The sequence below is a fragment of the Musca vetustissima genome, unplaced genomic scaffold, assembly GCF_032173495.1.
Source record: "Musca vetustissima isolate MV318-11 ecotype Yass unplaced genomic scaffold, APGP_CSIRO_Mvet_v1 utg15496, whole genome shotgun sequence".
NCBI lineage: Eukaryota > Metazoa > Arthropoda > Insecta > Diptera > Muscidae > Musca > Musca vetustissima.
This window is the reverse complement of record NW_026873374.1, coordinates 137,416-143,609: the sequence shown is the minus strand read 5'-3', so window position 1 is coordinate 143,609 and position 6,194 is coordinate 137,416. Positions and strand designations below refer to the sequence as shown.

General features: G+C 33.3%; 2 non-coding genes across 2 annotated transcripts; one reads left to right on the top strand and one right to left on the bottom strand.

Moving 5' to 3' along the window:
- Positions 1–3,297: 3,297 nt before the first annotated feature.
- Positions 3,298–3,511, bottom strand: LOC133324885 (small nucleolar RNA U3). The gene has a single exon (XR_009754140.1). It is a non-coding gene; the product is annotated as a small nucleolar RNA U3 (small nucleolar RNA).
- A 2,252-nt stretch (positions 3,512–5,763) lies between these two features.
- Positions 5,764–5,980, top strand: LOC133324893 (small nucleolar RNA U3). Its single transcript, XR_009754141.1, has one exon. It is a non-coding gene; the product is annotated as a small nucleolar RNA U3 (small nucleolar RNA).
- Positions 5,981–6,194: the final 214 nt, after the last annotated feature.

Genomic DNA, 6,194 nt, shown 5'->3' with positions numbered 1-6,194 from the left:
CATTGAAAAAATCTATTTAAAAATCCACGCCTTATGGGCCAGATCGACATTGAAAAAATCTATTTAAAAAATCCACGCCTTATGGGCCAGATCGACATTGAAAAAATCTATTTAAAAAATCCACGCCTTATGGGCCAGATCGACATTGAAAAAATCTATTTAAAAAATCCACGCCTTATGGGCCAGATCGACATTGAAAAAATCTATTTAAAAAATCCACGCCTTATGGGCCATGATCGACATTGAAAAAATCTATTTAAAAAATCCACGCCTTATGGGCCAGATCGACATTGAAAAAATCTATTTAAAAAATCCACGCCTTATGGGCCAGATCGACATTGAAAAAATCTATTTAAAAAATCCACGCCTATTGCCCTAAGGGGTCATTGAAAAAATCTATTTAAAAAATCCACGCCTTATGGGCCAGATCGACATTGAAAAAATCTATTTAAAAAATCCACGCCTTATGGGCCAGATCGACATTGAAAAAATCTATTTAAAAAATCCACGCCTTATGGGCCAGATCGACATTGAAAAAATCTATTTAAAAAATCCACGCCTTATGGGCCAGATCGACATTGAAAAAATCTATTTAAAAAATCCACGCCTATGGGCCAGTTCTAAAAAAAATCTATTTAAAAAATCCACGCCTTATGGGCCAGATCGACATTGAAAAAATCTATTTAAAAAATCCACGCCTTATGGGCCAGATCGACATTGAAAAAATCTATTAAAAAAATCCACGCCTTATGGGCCAGATCGACATTGAAAAAATCTATTTAAAAAATCCACGCCTTATGGGCCAGATCGACATTGAAAAAATCTATTTAAAAAATCCACGCCTTATGGGCCAGATCGACATTGAAAAAATCTATTTAAAAAATCCACGCCTTATGGGCCAGATCGACATTGAAAAAATCTATTTAAAAAATCCACGCCTTATGGGCCAGATCGACATTGAAAAAATCTATTTAAAAAATCCACGCCTTATGGGCCAGATCGACATTGAAAAAATCTATTTAAAAAATCCACGCCTTATGGGCCAGATCGACATTGAAAAAATCTATTTAAAAAATCCACGCCTTATGGGCCAGATCGATATTGAAAAAATCTATTTAAAAAATCCACGCCTTATGGGCCAGATCGACATTGAAAAAATCTATTTAAAAAATCCACGCCTTATGGGCCAGATCGACATTGAAAAAAATCTATTTAAAAAATCCAAGCCTTATGGGCCAGATCGACATTGAAAAAATCTATTTAAAAAATCCACGCCTTATGGGCCAGATCGACATTGAAAAAATCTATTTAAAAAATCCACGCCTTATGGGCCAGATCGACATTGAAATAATCTATTTAAAAAATCCACGCCTTATGGGCCAGATCGACATTGAAAAAATCTATTTAAAAAATCCACGCCTTATGGGCCAGATCGACATTGAAAAAATCTATTTAAAAAATCCACGCCTTATGGGCCAGATCGACATTGAAAAAATCTATTTAAAAAATCCACGCCTTATGGGCCAGATCGACATTGAAAAAATCTATTTAAAAAATCCACGCCTTATGGGCCAGATCGACATTGAAAAAAACTATTTTCTATTGTGATATATGGACATGGTAAATTTACTCTGATTGGACAATTGGAAAATTACCGATACTTTCATAAACAAATCTCATGTTAGGCATTTTGCCTTAAAATTATGTTTGATATCGTCAACATTGGTAGTAGTGATCCATTATGAACTACTTTGTCCAATTTTCTCTACATTTATATCCATAGTCCATATCATCGATGCACAAAATACACCCGCAAAGCGAAATCAATAAATAGCTCACAACATTATTAACAGAAACAAACTATTGCGTAAAATTGTTTCCATTACACAGCAGTTGGTTGATGTGTGGAACTCGGAACTTTGGTTATTCAAACGATTTTGTAAAGCAAACTCTGGCATAGAATTTGAGCTCAGTGCAAAATGTTGCCGTTGATGATATTTCATTTCGACTATTTGCCAACCAACGAGTCAGGCCGCCTTGCCTGACTGCCACTTTGTCTGGTTGGGATACCAATTTAAGCTTATCAACTCAATTGTGGTTTTAGCACATGAAAGCTCATCTGTTCGACTATTGAAGAGAGGGTGGGGGTGAAGTATAACACCAACATACATAACATAAATAGCCACGTGGGCAGAAGCATTTCCGTTTTTATATTGAATACCAATACCGAGTGGATATATATTTCCACAAGCCATGTAAATGAGGAAGTAGTAAAAAAACAACAACATTGAAAACATCAGCAGCAACAACACCATGTTGGAAACTGCAATCTCAGCCATATGTTGTGTGTCCATATTTTATATTGGGGTCATTGGGTTCCGAACATATGTGGGCAATTTTAATGAAATTTAATTTCCCTACCACATTTTGATAAATTGTCAGATTTATTATTATTAAAATTGGATAGGTCTGGACTGAAATGAAATCAACTCAACACATCTGCTGCTGGTTGGCTGTCTGTCTGTCTCCCTCTCGTATAACCAACCGAGAATGCACCATAATTGTGCGTGTGTGTGTGTATGTATGTGGTACATACATATTATATACTTGCACCTGTGTTCCGAATGTGGTAATTGTAATTATCCACAATTGCTGTATTAAATTTTTATTAACTGTGTGTTTTTGTTGATGTTGTTGCTGTTGTGTTATTGCTCCATAATCGTATAAAATAAATAGGATATAGTCGTATCTCTTCCTAGAGCAGGAAATATGATTAATATTTAATTATTAATCTACCATTAATAAATGCAAAGTATAATGACTTTAATTGTTATTAATTTTTAGGGCAAACAAACAGCTCGTCATCACTTGGATTAAAGTTTTACTCTGATGAAAGATAAATAAAATTTTAATTTAATATCTTTTTCGAAACAGAGAAAATGAATTTCGAAGTTTTGATTTCTAGAAAAAGAAGTTATTTTTTTTTCAAGTCTAGTTTAAAGCGTGGATTTTTTAAAAATAATTTCTTGAAGTCTAATTTTAGGACCGGAGTTTTATAAAATAATTTTTAAAATTCAGGTCTCATATCAGGTTTTGATTTTTTCAGCTTCAGGTCTCTTATCAGGCGTGGATTTTTTTTAATATTTTTTTCAGCTTATGATGTCTCACATCAGGCGTGGATTTTTTTTTTTAAATAAGGTCGACTTTTTAGTCAAAGGCAAAAATCGAAAAGTCGACTACGTGTTCCCTCCAATCTGTTTTTTTTTTATTTCAAATTTATTAATTCAAATAAGTAACACCACTCAGAAGTCGTTCTATCCGTTTAATCGAGCGATCATCGAAGAAACAATGCCACCAATGGAATCCGAAAATCCCAAAAGAATGGCAAAGTTCAAAACCTCACGCTACAGATAGAACGATGTACCTCCTCATCGCGGGTGTGTGATTTTTCATTTTGCAATGAAAGTAATTGAAGACTGACTACAGAAATGATCCTGTGAAGTATAGTCTTAACTTTTCAACACCAATGGTGAATGTTATTAGTATACAGCGATATAAAGTGAATGAGAATTCTAAACAATGTGTTGAAAACGAGATTTCAGTTTTGAACAATGAATATTGAAATGTTTTTTTTGTGAAATATTTTCAGACGACTACCTGAGGGCTCTCAAACACAATGTATGTTGTTGTTGCTATTTTTGTTGGTCCCTAACACACAATATTTAGGTAGCCATGTGTATGTCGTAGATAAGTGTAAACGAACTAAACAATGTGATGAAGAAACAAGTTTTTTTGATACAGTGAGTGTAGAATGTAAGTAAATAGTTTTAATGGTAAACTTCTTAGTATTATTACATACAAATAGACAAAAATAACTAAATCGCCTATTACCATAAAAATATATCGTAGCCGAATGGTATATAGTGTTTGTTTCGATCAGTTACAAATGGACGGTAAATGTACTTTTTTTACAATGGAGAGTATAAAATGTCTTATTAATCTGGACACTCTCTTCTGACACTCATAGTATACATAGTTTAGTGTCTAGTATTTTTTTCACTTTGATATACGATCAATTCCGTATAATTGCAACAAGGTTTATTAAAAAATATCAGATAATTGGTATAAATAAGGAATAAGATTTTGTAAGAATATATACAAAGCGTTCTAAGGAGTAACTACCAGTAAATACTAGTAACTACTTTACTACCACTGAACTTTGAATTACTGATTCTAGTGAAATTTCGCGATATAGTACAGTGAGGGCGTGTTTGCATCACTTGTGGACAATTATACAACATCCATTCTCGAACGATCTGGTACATGTGTTTCGGCTCATTATCTTGATAAAATTGACATTTCAAATTTTCTTTTAAAATGTCTCAATAATTAATCTTATATCAATAATTAATCTTGTAGCCCTCATACAGGTCCATACCATTACAGAGTCTCCTCCATGCTTTACGGTCGGAATTGTGTGCTTAGGGCCCAAGGATTTATTCGCCCTGCGCCATAACATACTTGGTCCATCCGACCCAAACAAGTTGAAGGAATAATAAAAGATTTCCAATCTTTTTTCGTGTTCCTGAACGAACTCCAATCGTATTTTCCGGTTTTTGGAGTTTATGAATGGCTTTTTCAGTGCAACTCAATCATGAAAACCATGATTACGCAAAATTCTTCGAATTGTTTCTGGGTTACATTTCGTGGCAACCACTTTTCGTTTCATATATTGAATATTTTTTTCTCGCTGATTTTCGGCTTGTTGCAAATTCGATTCTAGATTTTGTGCATCGATATAATTGTTGGTCAGCAGATCTAGTTATATTGAGTATTTCTGTTATTTCCCGTCGATATTTTCCTAGTTAAGCATGGCGAAGAACTAATTTTCTCTTGGCAATCGTTGTGTGGCGTCCCAGGGTCTCAAATTCTCTTCCAAATAAGCAAACTCACGCGTAAAGTATAAACAATTTGTGAGGCAATATTTAACTTGATATCACATGAGAAGATTGACTTTTATCGGTTATTAAGTTGTAAATAATACCGGTGGTTACTTTTCACTGTGAGGTTGCAATTGCTTTTGTTTGAGAATAATTATTTTTTTATTATGTCATTTATAAATATTTTGACTATTTTATTAATTTTAAGATAGGGTGTTCATGTTCACATATAAAAAAGAAAAATATTTTATTCATAAATTAATACGCATTTTTATAATGAAAGAATCAAGTGGATACTTTTTACTGTGACGCATCTCTTTATAAGTGAGAAAGTGTATTAGGAAACTAAACATAAATCCTTCGCCCTAAAAAGGCATAAAAACAAAACTCATAAATGATTCTGCTTCTATTTTCTATAACGAAGAACCGACTGTTTAATGGTTTTCATTTCAAGAGTCTTTCAATATCTGAATTCACCGTGCTGAATGGTTTTTTGTTTTGCTTTGAAGACATCACACAGCACTTAAAATACTCATAGCCCATAATTAATGATATCGCTGAACGAACAACAACAACTAAACGGAGGTAGTTTATTTTTGAGGGTAGCGGCAAATGATCTCACTAATCTATAGAAATACCAATGACAACAACAACATAACCCAAACAATAGAGAATTTGTATTTATGTGATCATAATGCGTTACCTTGTATTTTGTGTATTCAATGTTTTGCTTCTATATACACTTTTGTATATTTTCTATAGAATTCTCATTCACTTTATATCACTGTATACTAATAAGATTCACGCTTGGCGTTGAAAAGTTAAGACTATACTTCACAGGATCATTTCTGTAGTCAGTCTTCAATTACTTTCATTGCAAAATGAAAAATCACACACCCGCGATGAGGAGGTACATCGTTCTATCTGTAGCGTGAGGTTTTGAACTTTGCCATTCTTTTGGGATTTCTTTGGAATTCCATTGGTGGCATTGTTTCTTCGATGATCGCTCGATTAAACGGATAGAACGACTTCTGAGTGGTGTTACTTATTTGAGTTAATCAATTTGAAAATCTTATATTAGATTGAAAGGGGAATTGTTTATGAATCCCCACAATCGTTTATGTGTGATTGTAATGCAATGGGGGGTAAAATTTCTCTTAAAAATGTTTAAGGGAAAATAAAAACATTAATTATTCTTCGGAATTTATTAAATTCAATATTTTTAAAGCATAAATAATATCCAAAGGAAGTTCA